Source organism: Camelus bactrianus, chromosome 8 (assembly GCF_048773025.1).
Source record: "Camelus bactrianus isolate YW-2024 breed Bactrian camel chromosome 8, ASM4877302v1, whole genome shotgun sequence".
Taxonomy (NCBI): Eukaryota; Metazoa; Chordata; class Mammalia; order Artiodactyla; family Camelidae; genus Camelus; species Camelus bactrianus.
The window spans coordinates 65309913-65327613 of NC_133546.1; positions in this window are offsets into that span (position 1 = coordinate 65309913).

Here is a 17701-nt window from a genome sequence, read left to right on the forward strand (position 1 = left end):
TTTTTTTAATCTACCGCATCCCTTTGTTTGTTACAAAGTTAGCCTCATGAGACCAGTGAAATAAACATCAAAATGTGTTTTTCATTTCACCCAACTACAATCTTCATTGTTTTCCTCCTTGTATTTTAACTTTACTTTTAGTCCTCAAAAAAGGAACAATAATGCCAGATCGTACAATTCGGATGCCATTCTCTGCCTCTTTATGTAAAGTCAGGTGGTTGGCAACATAAATCATTCATGCCGAAGATGAATTTGAGTCCCTAGTCCCGGACAAGTTCATAAAGTAAGTGTTATGGTCTTTGGTTCATTCCTACTTTTTATAATAACATCACTTTCTTCCTTTCTTCCTTGGCATCTTCTAGGCCCAGTCCTATAAGCTTTTTTTTTTTTTTTTTTTTTTTGCAGGAGTTCTAAAGTATTCACTGAAGGTACTGATAATTAAGATGCTGGCTGCTATTAAGGGTTGGCTATTAATGGAGTCTGTTCAGTCTCCACTGTGATCCCTAGATTGAATTCTGAGTTAGTAGGGAGTGGTCCAGGCTACCCCCAAACTGCGACCTCAGAGAGATAGCTTATATTGGAGAGTTAACCTGTACCCTCCAATTATGACACACAATGTCACTTCCCTCATGGAGCCCATGGTACAGTAAAACAACTATATGAATAAAAATCTCCTACCAGAAATGAAAGGTGCTAAGAATTTTGAGCTTCCTAAGCTTCATGGGTTTTTCCATAGTGAGTGAAATACGTATTAGACTTTTAAATTTGTTGTCTAGATAGTGGAATGGGGATGTTTTAGTGATGAAAGCTAGATAGACCTACAGATCAGAAAAACTATAAAACTATAATAGTTCTAATTTATGTAATTAATATATATAAATGATAAATTATCTTATTGCTTACATACCTATAATAATCAAATTTCAGTCTCATGACAGGTTGTACTACCACAGTCAGAAACATGTAGTATCTGTGAGCCTTGTCGTTGTCTGAAGTTTTAGTATTAAAATGTTAAATTAACTCTTTAATAACAGAAGATTATTAAGGATAAGGAATAATCATGCAATGTGATAAAAAAAAATCTTGGCCAGTTCCATGATGATTTCAAAATCTAATTGCATAAGTTTAGATTCTTTTCTGCTCTTAACGGATGTGTGGAAAGAGTCAAGCTTATCGATAAATGAGCTATAGACTTGATACGTAGGTGCTACTTAGAGCTATCCATGCTGGACTGGTCGCTATGAGGCAATTTTCAGACCTCATGTAAAACACGAGGAAAAAGCAGAATCCCAGACACCAGCCCTGGAATAAAGCCAGCAGCAGGTCTGACCCAAGTTGGGAAAAAACACCTTAAATCCATGGACAGGCCTGGTTCAAAGTTCACAGTGGGCTGTATCTATTGGAACGCATCAGATCTAAGAAGGGAGAAGATACAGGTATATCCTGCATTTCTCGGACCTGAAAGGGGATTCAGTGGCCAGAAAACTGAAAGGCTCTCTTGAGACAAACTTATCTGTTCTTTCGCTGTGGAACATGATCTCTGCAGAACGGGTGATGGGAGGCCCTATAGCTGGGATGGCGGCTTCAAATGATTTGAGATGACTTCATGATTCATTCTGTCCTGGGCACAGCCTCCTTTATCATCTGTGGTCATCTAATGCTAGGCAGCAGGTGCCCCAGTAAGAAGCAGAGGGGGCTGTATGTGGTGAACGAAGGAGACAGTATAATGTGCTGCTTAAAAAGCTTCAGTCAGACTCCCCAGGTGCTAATCCTGACCCCCTTCCTTGGATAGTTCCGTGATTTCAGGCAAATTACTCTGTCTATTAAAAGCTTCACTGTTCTCATCTGTGTAATGGGGGTACTGACAGCATCAACTTTATGAGGTTGTTTTGAGAATGAAATAAGTATATACACGTGTAAGCATTGGACTCACCACGAGGCAGCTCTAGGTATGTGAAACTCTCAGCGTTGTTAGAGAAAGGCATCTGGAATTCTCTCAGGTGAAAGAAATCCCTGCCAGTAAATAGATTAGAAATCTTATAATCTACCACTTCTTTTTCTCCATACAGCGATAAAAGGTAATGGCAAAGAGGTAAACAGGGAATAGTCAGATTGCTAAGGGCTCAATTATTGTCAAGCATAAAGTTAGTATGTCTGGATAAATGGCTTCGGAAGAGAAGAGACTATTTAAAATGCTGCTCCAAGGTAGGACTAACAATTGGCAATTTGGTGTTGACACATAAGTAGCTCATAATTTTATAACTAATCAGAAAAAGATGAGATGGAGAATGGAGGGGGCAGAATAAGAATAGTGACTGAGTAGAAAGGGTCCTTTGTCAGAGAATGAAGACTATTTGAATCTGTTTCAGTTCTAAAGCTGACAAGTCCCTACAATTTAGGTAAATCTGCTTTCTTGCTGTCTTAAAATCCTTATTTCTGTATTATAGGTAAGTCGATAAGGTCAAGGCAATGGTAATTCCATATACTCCTGTCAGTTGGTGAGGGGAGCCTGGAGCACATCTTAGAACACATCTGAGGTTGCGTTCAACCATGATGAGTGGTTGTCTGCAGAGTACGTGCCAGGAAACTTACCAGGGAAAGAGCATCCTTGGGCGCCTATGCCTGAATTCAAATGGTAGCTTCTCCACTTATTTATGTGGTACTTGTGACTTTGAGTGAAATGTTTAAAAGATACCTACCTTTATGATAACTCACCTGGAAAACTGGAACACTTAACCATACATCTCCTTAATTACGACAGTGAGTGATGTAACAAGGGCACTGGGGGGAGAGTTTGTTCATATTAGACTTTCAGCCCATGTTAGGTCCACGAAATCCCCCATAGGAGCTCCAGGCTCACAAGGTGCCTGTAAACTTGAGCATCCTTAGGCTGGTTCTGACAATGGTCCACACAAGACTCAGTACTGTGCCCAAGAGAGGCTCAGGGCATCTGTGGTAGCAGCTCTGGGGATCTAAGTGTTCCCCTTAGATGGCAAGAGAAACTATTAACAGCATCTGACCAGGGTGTCCCTTCACTTAAATTGGTGTGAATTTTTCAGTTCAGAATGACCAGAAGAGTATTTCAGTGACAACGATGAAATGGGATGAATCATGTAACAGGATAATAGGAGGACTTATTTACCGGAATGCCTCTCGGGGTGAGCATACAAGGAGGAGGGTTTAACACATAGTGAGACCACCACCCCATCCCAGTGACATGTTCCAGTGGGAGCAGATGGTGGTGAGCTGTCTTCTGGAGGTAGCAGGGTGACTGAGTGCACCGGACAGTGAGGGAAAGCACGGGAAAATGAGAGCAGAATTGCTCAGCCCATTGATTGGACAAACAGGGTGCAGAGAGAGAAGGAGGGTGACAGGGGTGTGGCCAAAGAGGGAGAAAGTGGCAGAACTAACATGTCTGATGCTATTTGAGAAAAGAGATAAAACTTTAATACTCTCTACATCCAAGCCCTAAGAACAACAAAAGAAGAGTACTTGGCCAAATGTGGTCATTCGGAACTCTCTGCCATTCCTCAAGATGCCCTGGTTCTCTCTCTGTACTGTGTTTCCTCCCTTTTCATCCCTGGTACCTTTCTTCTCACCCTTTTAGGTGAGTCTGCAAGCTCCATGAACCCCACTGCTCTCAGTGTATTTGGCCGCTCCCTCTTCCGTACTGTGTGTACTCTGGCCAGGCACTGAGGTGACGTACGTCTGAATGTCTCCCCGTGGGAACTGTGAGGGCCTCAGAGCAGAGACCCAACCTTATTCTTTTTTAAACCACCTGCACAGTACCTGGCATCCGTGATTAATGCAGAACTCCCCATGAAATTATTGAAATGAGACAAAATTATTAAAACTGTCAAACTCATTTAATTCACTCAGTCAACCCAATTTGGATTACACCAGCTGACATGGCTTTTGCTTTCTTTCTCTTCTCAGACTTTTGGAAAAGAAGATTTTTTTTCTAAGAGGGAGAAAAAGCTGTGCCTTTCTTCCTTCCTTCCTTCCTTCCATCTTTCCCTCCCCCCTCCCTTCTTCCTTCCTTTCTTCCTTCCTCCTTCCTTCTTTTCCTCCTTTTTTTTTTTTAATCTACAAGCAATCGATTAGTTTCTACACAGTGCCAGGCACTGTGCTAGGCATAGAAAACAGGTATGAGAGACACCATCCTTGCCTGAAGGAAGATAATATTTGAGTTAGAATTTAAAAGAAAAAAGTAAACACACAAATTAGAGTTTTCTGCTGGAGTCAAACTACAATCAGCTGTTTGAGCACATGGAAGAGCCACAGAGGGAATCAAGGGAACACATCCTCCAGAGTGTGGTGACTGAAGTTTTGAAAAAAGAATGAAAGTTATCAGGCAACAGAAGGATGATCAGTATAACATAGCTGTAGGTAACACCACTTACAAAGGGGGGGCGGGGGGAATGCGTCTCATGTAGGAAGTGAGGAGATTACTGCTGTGACTGCGGCGAAAAGTACCAGCTGCCCAGGGGAGGGAAAAAGAAGACGAGCAGGGCACACCTCCCTAAAAGACCTCCTCTACCAGCAAGTCTGTCTGCCCTCCATCTTGAAGGTTTTAGAGAGTCATTTAAAGATTTGAGGCAGGCGGGATGTATGAGTATGTCTGAATTAGAGATGAGCACGCTGACTGCTGGGTGATGTGAAATGGTAGCAGGAGGCAGGGAGGCAAGGAGACCCATAGGGAGGCAGTTTCAATAATCCAGGTATGAAAATCAGGATGGTCTGGGTGAAGCAACACCTTACAGGGGCAGGGAGGGTTTTAGGGAGTCATCCAAATGTATTTTCAGCAAGCTGGGGATATTCAGTAGAGCTAGTAAAAGCATTAAAAACAGTGAAGTGAGGCATTCTACTGGGGGAGAGAAAATAGTAATAGTAATAATGATGGTAAATAGCAATAATAAATTGGGGAGGAGTTCAGCAATTGCCAAAAACATGGTGATAAGAAGAAAGGAGTTGTCGTGGGCATCGCATACAATGGAGCACTCTAGAAAGAGAAGGGATCTTGGAGGACTTCCTTTGGGATTTATTGCTGTCCACCCCAGCACCCTGAGAACCATGAGTGTCCCTTCAAGTTTTGGCGCTCACGGTCATGTGGTAACTGCGCTTTTCTTTTTCTCAGGCCCCTTTCCATGTCCTCTAACACTCCCTGAATAAAGGATAGGCTTCCTTAAATGTCACAGTATGACTCCATGCTAAGAAGGGAGCTTTTTATTTCCTCCTGCCCTCAGACTTCCCTGCCTGTGTATTTCTCCATCCCATTTGGTAGCATGCAGCCTTTAGGTCTCTGTATGAGCATCTTCATTGATTCGCTTCCCTCTTCCTCTATGAAGCTTGATCCAAGTCTCAGTGATACTTTCTTAAGACCCCTTCCCTGCTTCTAGTCTACAGCTGCTATCAGATTTCCACCTAGGTGCGTCAGACTTTCCACGGCATCGGGTAAGGCCTATCCAAGTAAATTAGAGCACCCATTTTGATTCCTAATTGCAGTGCGATTTGATTGCCGCAGCCTCCTAGCTGGTTTCACGTATCTTTAGTCCTGTCCCTTCATTCAGTCCTACACAAAGAGCATGAGTCATCCACCCGCAAGCCCTGTTTTGATCATCTCTTTCCTTCTCTGAACCCTGCAGGATCTCTGAGTTTCTGCTGACGTCAAATCAAAACTTATCATGAGTCATTCTTTATCTAACTGTCCTCCACTTTCATCACAGACTGATTGTTCTCTCTGCTTAATTCAAGCTGCCTGGCTGGTTCGGAGAGCATCCACGCTGTCTCTATTCTCCAGGGCATTCACAGAGCCTTCCGCCCCTCTGGTGTGTTTCCGCTCCTCCTTCGTGCTCTGCTGGTCCCCTTGCTACTTGCTTCAGAGCCCAGCACAATCCTTGCTGCCCTCTGAAGGGCTTTCTGGCTTTCTCCTGTTCATCTCAGTCACTCTAGCAAACCTCTCCCTACTACCTCGCTCCATCTTTACATGCTGCCACTGAACACCTTTATTCATGTCTGTGTTCCAGTACTGAGGTATGCAATTGCTGTTGTAAAATACTGGAGAGAAAGCTGTGAACGCGTAAGCCCTGCCCTGCTCCCTGGGAGCTCACCATCTGGTGTAGGAGACGGATACTAAAACATTGTCATGAGAGATGGATAACCAAAAACAGGCATGATACTGTGAAGTGAAGTAAAGTAAAAGGTGCAGAGAGATTTTAGCAGGGCTCCTGATGTAGTTCAGGGGGCTGGAAAGGCTTTTCTGAGAAAGTGGCAAAGGATGAATCAGATCCAGTCTGGTGAAGAGTTGTGGGAGGGAGTTTCCAGACTGGTAAACAGCAGATGCAAAGTCCCTGATGTGGGGATGGGCTTGGAATAGTCAAGGCCCGTGAGAAGTCTGGGCCACCGCATCCAGGCCCTGGGAGAGCTTCACTCTGGTGTGTGACTCTTCCTTACGTGCTTGTCAAGTGCTCACAGGCCCAGTATGACAAACAGTGTCAAAGTCCACCTAACATCTTCAACCCCCAGATCAGTGTTCTCCAAACGTCCCTGATGATAAGAATCACCTGAAATATTTACTAAAACTCAGCATCCCAGGTCCCTTCCTTGGAAAATCTGATTCAGTGGGACTGGGGGAGGGCCCTGGAATGTGCATTTTTAACAAGAACCCCAGGTGTTTTTCTTTTATCATCAGGATTGTTTGGGAGGCCTCGATTTTTATGTTTGGAGTATTCTGAAATGATATGAAAACAGGACGTGAACAGATGACAAACTGTAATATAGTGGAACTCCTTAAAATCCTACTATCTTTGGCTTATCTTTGTTAAAGGCAAACGTTGCTCCCTGCTGTGAGTATTAACCTGTCTGGATGTTGATTACATAAAAGTTTACCTACTCCCCAGTTTAACCACAGAGTAGTGAATTCCAACATTGTCTTCTTATCAGGCTCCCCCCTCTGCCCCAAGACTCTGGGGGTGGAGCCTGGACTGCTCTTGTTTTTAAAAGTTTCCCAGACAGTCCTGATCCTCGCCAGGGTGGCCAACCACTGCTCTTGGATGTTTGTGGAAGTAGGCAGTCTGTTTTTCTGCCTTTGCCACTCCCTTAGTGCTCCCATCTGTCTTTCAGATAGTGTAGGTTCAGGAATTTGGTTGAGCAAGGGATCCACCCTCACTCCCCTCTGTGTGATCACACCCTTGTAAAACTCATGTGATCAATTACTGTCCACCTCTGCACTCTAAGCACAGACCAGTCACAGAAACACAAGGGCAGCGACTGTTCTGTCACCAGTAGGAGCAAGGTGCAGTCCAACCTCAGTGTTCTGATTCTTTTCTAAGGAATCATGTGCATCTGTTTGAGTGTCTCGACCACTTTTTTTTTTTTAAGGTAAGGGTCTATTAGCGCCTATGCCACAAATGGCAAGGGGTGAATAGTATGTGATGAAACCCTGAGAAAATGTACAATGGGTGGGCTATATTTTACAAAATTCAGAAAGGTAGAATGAGGGATGAAGAAATGTCTCATCTGTCAGTTCCTGGCTGGGAGTCACCCCATTAATTATGGCAAGTTAGGGCAGTAGGACCTAGTGCAAGAGTCAGTTAACTGTGATCATTAGAAAAAAGACCAGATCAACAGGAAGGACATTGTACCTCCAGGGGCAAGCAACACTCACATTGATCAAACAAGTGAGGGCAATGGGGGTTCAACACGTGGACAGAAGAAAGCTATAGAAAACCAAGAGGCTGGTGATATTTAGAGATCCTTGGGTACCAAAAGGCAGCTGATACTGGAAGTAACTTGAATCACATAGAAAGATCTCTAACCACAAGGCCGGACAAAGGGGAAAACACTCTATTCCAAAATGGTTTGAAACACTAGTCAAGTTGTAATAGGCAGATAACCCAAAACATGGCTGGCCAGGAAACAAGACCGGTCCAAGTTATTGTAATTGAGACCCAGATAGCAAGGACCAAATCAGAATCCCAAAATTAAGATTTATATTTTGCCTATTTTACAAATAGCAAGTGTTTATGCATTAACCGCAACTGGAAATTGACGTCAATCCTAGTGCTTTGGACTTGAGGTCCCTAAATTCGTCCTGCTCAGATTTATAATTGTATCTTAAGACTGAGACTGCAGTTCAGAACATAATTTTGATGGTAAAGTGTCTTTAGCTGCAGAAAAAGAAAACGTGTAGGCAAAATTGAGAAAAACGTTTGCAAAGAGATAGGCTGAGATTTTGATATCTTGCTTGCTATTTTCCAGCTATTTCTAATTTCCCAACTCTGATTTTCCATTTCCTTCCAGAAGGTATTACCTTCAGTGAGCAGGAACGGTGATTGCCCATTCCTCACGTAAGCCCTGGCTTTCGATCAAGTTCTCTGCATCTAGAATGTCCTTCTCATCCTCATAAGTTCAAATTCCAGTTCTCTTTTGAGACTCAGCAATTATCCTTTCATCTAGAAATTTCTTTCTCTTGCCAATTCCCACAGCACTTTTCTATCAGTTTTCCCCTACTTTCATATGCAATGCATTACTGAAAACTTGTTGAAAAATTAAAGGTATTTGAAGCCAAGTAACATGCTCAAATATTTTATTGTGCTAAAAATACTATAAGTGGTAAAATCTACATACTTACCTCACCTTTTGGTACAAGGTAGTCTTTGATAATATCCTCCAAGCCTTCTTCATTCATTCATCCATTGAATGTATGGTCTAACGTCTTAATTTCATATGACACAATTTTATAAATGTCTAAGCTGTAATTTGAAAATTTTGGCTGACCTGATAATATCTTTTCTTCAACTTTATTAACTATGAGATCCATAATTCTTAATTTTAGGTTCTCTACATTTAAAAAAATTCTTTACCACATTTTATGAAACAATAAGTTAAAATGCAATGAAATATCATAATTATTGAAACAGGCATCGCCATACAGTGATGTGACACTGCTGAACTGGACCATTGTCAAGCATGTGTTAGCTGCAAATACTCATTCATTACCCTTCATCTGAAAGTTTGAATTCGGCCATTATGCCGTAGGAGAGACAATGTATACTGCATTAAAGAGCAGGTTGCACTGAAAATCAAGAGTTTCCTCAGTTTGTAATCCTGTTTTCTGATTTTTCACTTAGGACTGGTGTTTTGGTGGTATACCCTGGCACCATCTGACTGGTTGGGACCAATGTAGTGCTCACTGCTATGTATCACCCTTGAATAGGTGCACTGTCTACCTTACTAGGCTGTGAATTCCTTATATCCATTGTAGCCTCTAGAACTGATTTGTTCAAAGCCATCCCACATACATTGGTATAGCACCTAATATTTTCCAAATACTTTCTAGAACATGCTGTCCTCTTAAGCCTAATGACATTACAGGAGCCTGGGTATGCTAGATGATTGCGGGGCCTCAGGCAGAACACATGTCTTTGCAATTGTAAAATGGAGAAAATGGAAGTATGGAGAAAGGTGACTTGCTCATGTTCATGAATTAGTAAGAGGTAAAACTGGGGCCTCATTACAAATGGTCAAGTTCTTTTGTGCCAGGAGGCTTCCATAATAATTGATGAAATGTATGTGTGAATATGAGTGGTTCTAGTGAGCTGTCTGTACTCTAGTTTGTTAACACCTTTTTTTAAAAAGATATTTGGAACCATGTCAGAACTGTGCCTCCTCTAACATTCGAGATTCTCAGAGTCCATCCAGGGACACAGGACACTGGCCAAGGGGCCTGGGGCCAGAGCCCTCTCACTCACAACAGAAGGGAGAAGAAGGAATTATGACGGAGGAAGAGAAATTGTTTGTGGAGGAGTAAAGGAAAATCACAGTTTGGTATTTTACATACACATATATAAATTCCTAATAAGACTGAAGTTTAGAACTAGAGGAAAAGAGTTGTAACTACAGCATTTTGTATTGAATGGTGGGAATTTATCATTAAACAAAGTGAATTGAGCCTGTAGGAAACCTAACACTCTGAGGGGGAGGGAGGCAGTGGGGGAGTGTCATTAAATCTTACTGCTCTAAAAGGCTCTAAGAGTGTGTAACGTGGGTCATACATAGAGATTTTCTGTCATTCCAGTTCTTTATCTGTGGAAGAGCTTAATCTCTCTTTTAGAGTCTTTGAGAACAATAAATTCTAATCTCATTGGGTAACTATAGAGCAATATAAAGGTCCTAGAACTGTTTGCCTTTTTGTGTGTGTGGAGGGGGGCCCATGAGGACTGATGTCAAAAGATGTAAGTCTTGATAGGAGACAGAAGCTCTAAGATTTTCTTAAATTTCCCCTCTTGAAAATCTGTACCTAAGTAAACACAGATACTTTCTGATAAATTAATTTCTTCCAAAACCTGGACCTATTCCAAGATAGATGTTTTTTCAGCCAATGTTCTACTCAAAGAATATTTATTCTGGTTTTTCCCAGTAAAGTAAATATTTATCAATTTTCTATCCAACTATATCTTGTTATATTTGGTTTGTAGTGATATATAAGCGAAAGATAAGGGCATTATAAAGCTACATAGGTTGGTCTTTGATCATTTGGTCACCTTCGATGCAAATACTCGTTTATTGACATTTCTTCAGTAGGAGACTCTAGAGAAATAATTTTTGATTTTGAACTAGAATCAATAAAGATGGAGTAATCAGAAATCCTAAAATGAGAACACTCTAGCGTTAGAAAATTCTGCTGTTAGGAAAGTTGGAAAATACTTACTGGACCCTATATTAGAAGTTTAGACAAGATTTGGCTACTGCAGACCAAGCCGGGATAAATCTGAGTAAATCTTTAAAGTTATTAAGAATGCATCCTTTCTAGGAAGGATTGAAATCAAGTGTAGAGTTAGATACTGATAATGACTTGGGAATTCCTGAGTTTGTTTTTCTTTTGGTAGAGAATACATTCCTCACACATCTGGCACAAAGGGGGGCTCTATTCAGGCCTAGAAAAATACTTGTTTTATTGTTTTGTTTTGTTTTGTTTTGTTTTGCTTTGTTGATAGTCCTTAGTCTAAGCTTCTCTCAACTGATGCTAGTAGAACTCATCCTATAAAAAGAGTTTGTTTACAGAACTTTGATGGCTTTCTGGGTCTTATCTTTTTTCTCTTCTTTTGTTGGAGACAAGTTGCAAATAAAGGTTCTCAGCACTATTTTCATCATGAAAGACCGAAGAATCACCATTGGCTCCTTTCGTAGGAAAGCAAGTCCTCCATGGAATAGCAGACATATACTTACTTTGGAAATAATGCAACATCTTGTAAGAGCTGGCTTAAACTGTAAGGAAACTTGACAATCAAAACCACAGTGACCTAATGAGAAAACACTCAGTCTTTGCTGTAATGTATATTAACTACGTAGACACTTCCCAGATGAGTTTGTTCTTTTGGTTTTCAGGGCCCATAATTTCTTGATGCAAGTATTGTGGGCAAACACCTGTCCTAAAATGTTTAAACATCTCTAGCTTGACTAAGACGTGATTTGATTTGAAGTAGGCTATATGGTGAGTAGTCAGTCCATAACTGAAAGAGATCTGAATAGCAATAATGATGATTCAAACATATCAGAATTATAACATACTCTTTGGCCTCATTGACTTGAAAATCATTTTCTCTGTGCACTGTGCATTTTCTTAACATTAGATTGTTGGCCTTTGGTTGAGTGAGTGAAATTCAGACCAAAATAAATCATCAGTGTTTGCCCTGACAACAATAGTACGTAAATCAAGGACCACCAACTGGGTAACACTTCTTGCACATATCTCTGAGCTCTGTATCACTGTAGATTTAAAAACTCAGACACATGTGCTCTGTCTGGCTCAACTAAAGCAAGTGTAGCACTGCACTGTTTATCACCCATCAGTCTGTGATTAATTTTTGAAATGACCCTATCTACTTTTCTCGGTACATGCTTTGCCAAATCAGTATTAAAAACACATTTACTTGGTCTTTCATGTATATGAGCATTCAAATAATTAGAACTTCACTGGGAGAGTCAGATAAATGATTTGAAGAAAAATGGCAAGTGGTTCTTGGGCAGGGTGTATGAGCGAAAGAAAGCAGTTGGGTGGGAATTTAGTTGCAGTTTGTCCTCAGTTCTTCTAAGTCCTTAGCCTTAGTGCATGTTGGCAGGATATGCTCGAATATCAGAGCTGGAACTATTCACTGTGTTGATTTTCTTGACACAAGGTCAGCAGAATATTAGCTTTTGTGCTTTAGTAATAAACTATCAAGTTGTCAATGATTTCCAAGGACTCCAGTGCCATGACTCTGCATGCATCTCCTTTCAGTGCTGACTCATCCTACATCAGGAAATTCTCCCTGAAAAAACCTTGAAAAATAAATACCAGGAATGGAATGGTAAATAAAAGGAAAAAGATATTTTCCTTATACCTGACTGAATTCTCTGCAACTCACATTCACTTCTTATCTAAGTTTCAATAACTACTATATATAAAAAATAGATTAAAAAAAAACAAATTTCTTCTGTATAGTACAGGGAACTATATTCAATATCTTGTAATAACCTTTAATGAAAAAGAATATGAAAATGAGTATATATATATATATTATATATATATATATGTATGTGTGTGTGTATATATATATATGCATAACTGGGACATCATGCTGTATACCAGAAATTAACACATTATAACTGACTATACTTCAATTAAAAAAAAATTCAATTGATCAATGTTTCCCTCAAAACAATTCTGCCTCTTCCAAACCACAGTCATGGACTGTTCCTCACAGAATCAGAACTCTCATTTTTGTTTTTCAGTCCATGTACCTATTTTTATTCCTTTCATAAGCTTTATTTATTCAAATTTCTGAACTCTTTCTAATCACTATCTATATTCTCAGATGTTGAAAACAAAATTGAACCCATTTACATCGAGTTTTTAGTGTCAATTGGTTTTTACTGCTTGCGCTGCAACTTAATTACCTGTAATTTTTCCTAAGTATAAAATGTTAATGTAATGAGAGTCTCTTTTTTTTTTTTTTAATGGAGGTACTAGGGATTGAAACCAGGACCCCATGCATGCTAAGCATGTGCTTACCCTCTCCCCTGTCATGAGAGTCTTACTTGAAATCACTTCATTTCTAATGTATCCCCATCTGTCCTCCTACCAAGGATTGGAAGCTGAAATGTAAAGTCAGGTTTATCTTTGTCCTCTGCTAAAATATCTGTCATTTGATCTTAAGACAATTGCCCTTTTCTACACATATAGAATATTGGAGAATAATTCTCTTGTTTCTACTAGTTAGATAGAGCAGTACCTAAAATGTGCAGAAAAAGTTCAGTCTAGAATAATATTAGTTCAAGCTTAATAATAGAGTTAATCATCTAGTCAGCAAATATATACTTTATGCTCACTGCAGTGTAAAAAATTGCTTTCAAAATACCACAACTTATTTTAATTCTGCTTCTCTTTTGGGAGACAAATTGTTTTTAAGGAAGTATTTTTCTTTCTTTTTTTTTTCTATTACTTTCTAAAGTCTTTGAACATGTTATTATGATAAATATATCTTCATATAGAAAATCTGAAAAAAAATACAGAAATGGATAAAGATAAAAAGTAAACTCAATTAAAATTGCACAACTAGAGACTGTTGTATATCCTTTCAGTTTTTTTGAAGAACATGTACACATTCATTATTTCATTTTTAATCATTTAGCAGATGTTCACTGTATGCCTATATGAGCCAGGTACTAGTATCAGAATACCAACTCTATTGAATAAAAGTGTTTCTCTTTTAATAGAGTTTGCAGGGTAGTTGGGAACACAAATGATCAAAGTATAAACAAAGGTTCATTTAGTATTATTAGTTGTGATACTGATATGAAACAAACAAATAAACAAAAAGCTGCTATGATTGAGAATAACAGGCTTAGGGTGATATGTGCTTAGCTGGGGTGGTTACGAGAGGTGTTACAGAGGAAGTTCAGTTCAGATGAGGACAAGAGGGTGAGAAGACAACACCTGTGAGATCAGCAGGAAGAACAGCATTCCAACCCCCGACCCGGTTCTATCAAGACAGGTGACTATTTCCCTTTGACTGTTAATTCTGTTAGGTCTGGTAATAGCCATCTGATGCCCCAGACCCACTCTTCCAGACGTATCACTGCTCACTTGCTAGCTGGCTGGCGTACAGCTGACAGGGTTGATGATACTTTAATCACTCGGTCACCTGATTTAGTTTCAGTCCACTCATGGGAAATATGCCTGTCGTCACCAAGGTGGACACCAACAGGATTCAGAAAATGTGACAAAGATGGTAGAAGATCAAGTCATAAAGTTCAAATGAGAGAGAAGAAATGTTCTGAAATCACCACAGCTCTTTAGTTCAGCTGTGTTCTGTGAATGCTGATGATATAAAAGCTGCCTTAAAAAAAAATTAAAGCTAGTGTGCAGATTCAATTGATTCTAATGTATAAAGGAAAATATACACATATTCTTTAATTCATAAACAAGGGTATAATGACTAGAATAAAACTGGTTTTCCCAAAAAATAAATAAACTGAAAAACTTTTTGCCTTACCTATGTATCTGGAGATACATGGCCTATCCAGCCATATTGCTATCCCCATTTTAAAATTATATCAAAGAGCAAACACTTCATATTTCATCCTAGAGAAACACAAGCTATACAATTGTTTCAGGAAGACCTGCTTCTTAAAAATGTAAGGCCTATATTCCTTAAGGTCCTAGGAAGTTTTCTGAAGTGACACAACAATTAAGTCAATTGAAAACCAGAATTCCAGGTGCTTCCCAAGGGGAATGCTATGTGAAGACATCCACACTCAGTGTTTCAGCTTCAGCTTATGAGGTGGTTTATTCAGCACAAAAATTTTCTGTGGGTCCAAGCAATTGCTGTTTTAGTGCTTCAAATCAAACACACTCTGAGGTTTAGAGATGAAAAAATAAATATTTGCAAACAGTGGTTGAACTGGGCAGACTGTTCACTCTAGTTCTCTTTGAGGATTTTCAACTCTTCTATTTTATTACTATTTCTGAATTGACCAATAAAAACAGTCACCTTGGCCACCAAGAAGGGACATTAGAAGGGACTATTATGCAGTTTCATGAACGTTAACAGAAGAGACTTAAAACCTAAGAGGGTCCTTCAGACGCCCCACATCTTAAAACATATGGTCCCTTACAACTGACTGTCAGTCATCCGAAAGGCTATTCTTTCTAGTGCCCTGGAGAAAGGTCATATTGAATAACAGAAAATGTGCTTACAATTCTTAGTAAAAATTATATTTGATTTAAATATTATAAAATATTTAAATATTATTAAAAATTATATTAAAAAACCTCCAGATTTTTGGAAAGTATAAAATATATGTCTAATTTAATGTTATGTAACTTTTAATGTATGGCATTGCACTTTAAGAACGTATTAGAATAATATAAAAGCTTCCTTGTTTATTTTACACATTTTGAGCTAAATATGCCTCACAATTCATGCTTATTCTTTTGGGTGGACTACTTCATGATGTATTTTGTTATGACTCTCACTTCTTTTCTGGAGCCTGTTACAAGATAAGGTCACTCATAAAGGGAGAAAGGGAACAGTGTACAAAATCATTTACAACTGAAAATTTTCCCTCACAGAATCTGTGTGAAGTAGACGGATGGAGTGAGGGTACAGGAAACAGAAAACATCAACCAGGTTATCAGCGTATTATAGAAACTAAAATGGTGACCCTGAAATTCTTTTGACTGCGCTCTGATAAGGGCAAATCCACCCTGTTCAAAGTACTTACATTCCTGAATTAAAATTATCCCAATTATATGGCTTATTCCAAAGGAACAGACTAGGTCTAACGTGCAAATGAATGAAGGTTGTCCTTTCTTTTGGGTTTCAGGCTTTCTGTTCATGTCTTTCAAGGTTCTGGTTTCTCAGTGTTTCTACCAAAGAACAGCAAATGCAGAATATAAAAAATTCTTGTGGATGGAGGGCTCAGAGCACTTTAAGTCTAGCCACTGATTGATTTTCAATTTGCGTAATATGTGATATGCTAATAGGATCTCCAGACCTTTTCCAGAGGGGCTGGTCTAACTCCTCTGCTCCTTGTGTTAGCATTCTCCAGAGAAACAGAAACAATTATGAATATCTAGAAGATATGCTTTTGTATAAAGATGTAAAGATAATGTATATGTATATTATCTATATAAATGTGTGCAGAAGAAAATTTACTATAAGAAATTGGTTCACACGGTTATTGAGACTGAGAAGTCAGAATTGGCACACAACAAGCTGGAGAGCCAGGACAGCCAATGATGTAGTTCCAGCTCAAGTTCAAATCCAAAGGCAGGGGAAGACCAATGTCCCTGCTCAAAGACAGTCAGACAGACAGAGAGAGAGAGAATTCTCCTTACTCAGTCTTCTGTTCTATTCAGGACATTAAGGGATTGGTGATTACCATGCACGTTGGGGAGAGCAACCTGCTTTACTCTTTGTGGATTCAAATACTAATCTCGTCCAGAAACACACAGCACAGAACACACCCAGAGCAGCAGTTAACCAAATATCTTGCACCTTGTGGTCCAGTCAAGTTGCTGCACAAAATTAACCATCACACCCAGGACTTTAAAACAGTTTAAATAGACTCAGGCTTCACATAGGCACCAGTGTCATGCATTTATTTTTTTCAACTGATAAACCTGGGCTGGAGAAATCAGCTTTGGTCTGAGGCCAAAATCATGGCTCTTATCTTGACCCTAAGTCCAAATCTTCCACACATTAGAGGAGCGACTAAAGAGACTACTACCTGGCCAGCAGCAGACAGAATTGTTACCTGACTCTTGCCAGCCAAGCAAGATGACAGGCATGCATTTATACATGGCTCTGAAAGTTATACACTGGGCTCCAAATCCCAGCTAGAGGAATTATATAAAATATTCGGTGGGAGGTTTGAGGAGGCTCTGTTGATCCATTTACACACACACACACACACACACACACACACACACACACACACACACACACACTCACACACACACACGAAATCAATCTGCGTTTTATGTTTTCCACTTCCTCTCTGTTTTGAAAGGAAACTCCATAGAGGTGTAACTTATGTACAATAAACTGCACCCATCTTAATTGTGTGGTCCAATGAGCTTTGACAAAGGTAACTAAGTAACTGCCACCACCGTCAAGATACAGTACGTCTTACCCCCAAAACTCTCTCATGAGCCTGGGTGGTCAGTGTTCCTCTACCGCAGCCCCAAGCTCTGTGCTTCCAGTGATCTACCTTTAAAAACTGGTCCAATTCCTTGGTAACATTTGGCATTGCAAGCCTTTATCTCACTGTGTTTTAACTTGTAGTTTCCTGATAAATAATAATGTGCATCTTTTCATGTGTTAACTCCAGTTTACCAAATATTCCTTTTATAGTTCATGCTTTCTTTGTTCTAGCTATGAAGTGTTTGCCTGAACTTTGTATCCTGCCACCTTGGGCTAGTAACAATGTAGTTTTCTACGAGCAGCACCTTTGAGAAAAAACCCACGAACTATTCTTACTTGTCACAGGAGCAGTTTCTTAAGCATAAACTCATCTCCTGGTGCTGTCTGCATTGGGATGCTTATCATTGCCTTTAAATAGCTGTTTTAAATTTTGTCCCATTTTAGTAAACATAAACATTGTTGTACTATGATTGGATTGGTACAAAGATAAATAAGCGAGTCTCTGGAGA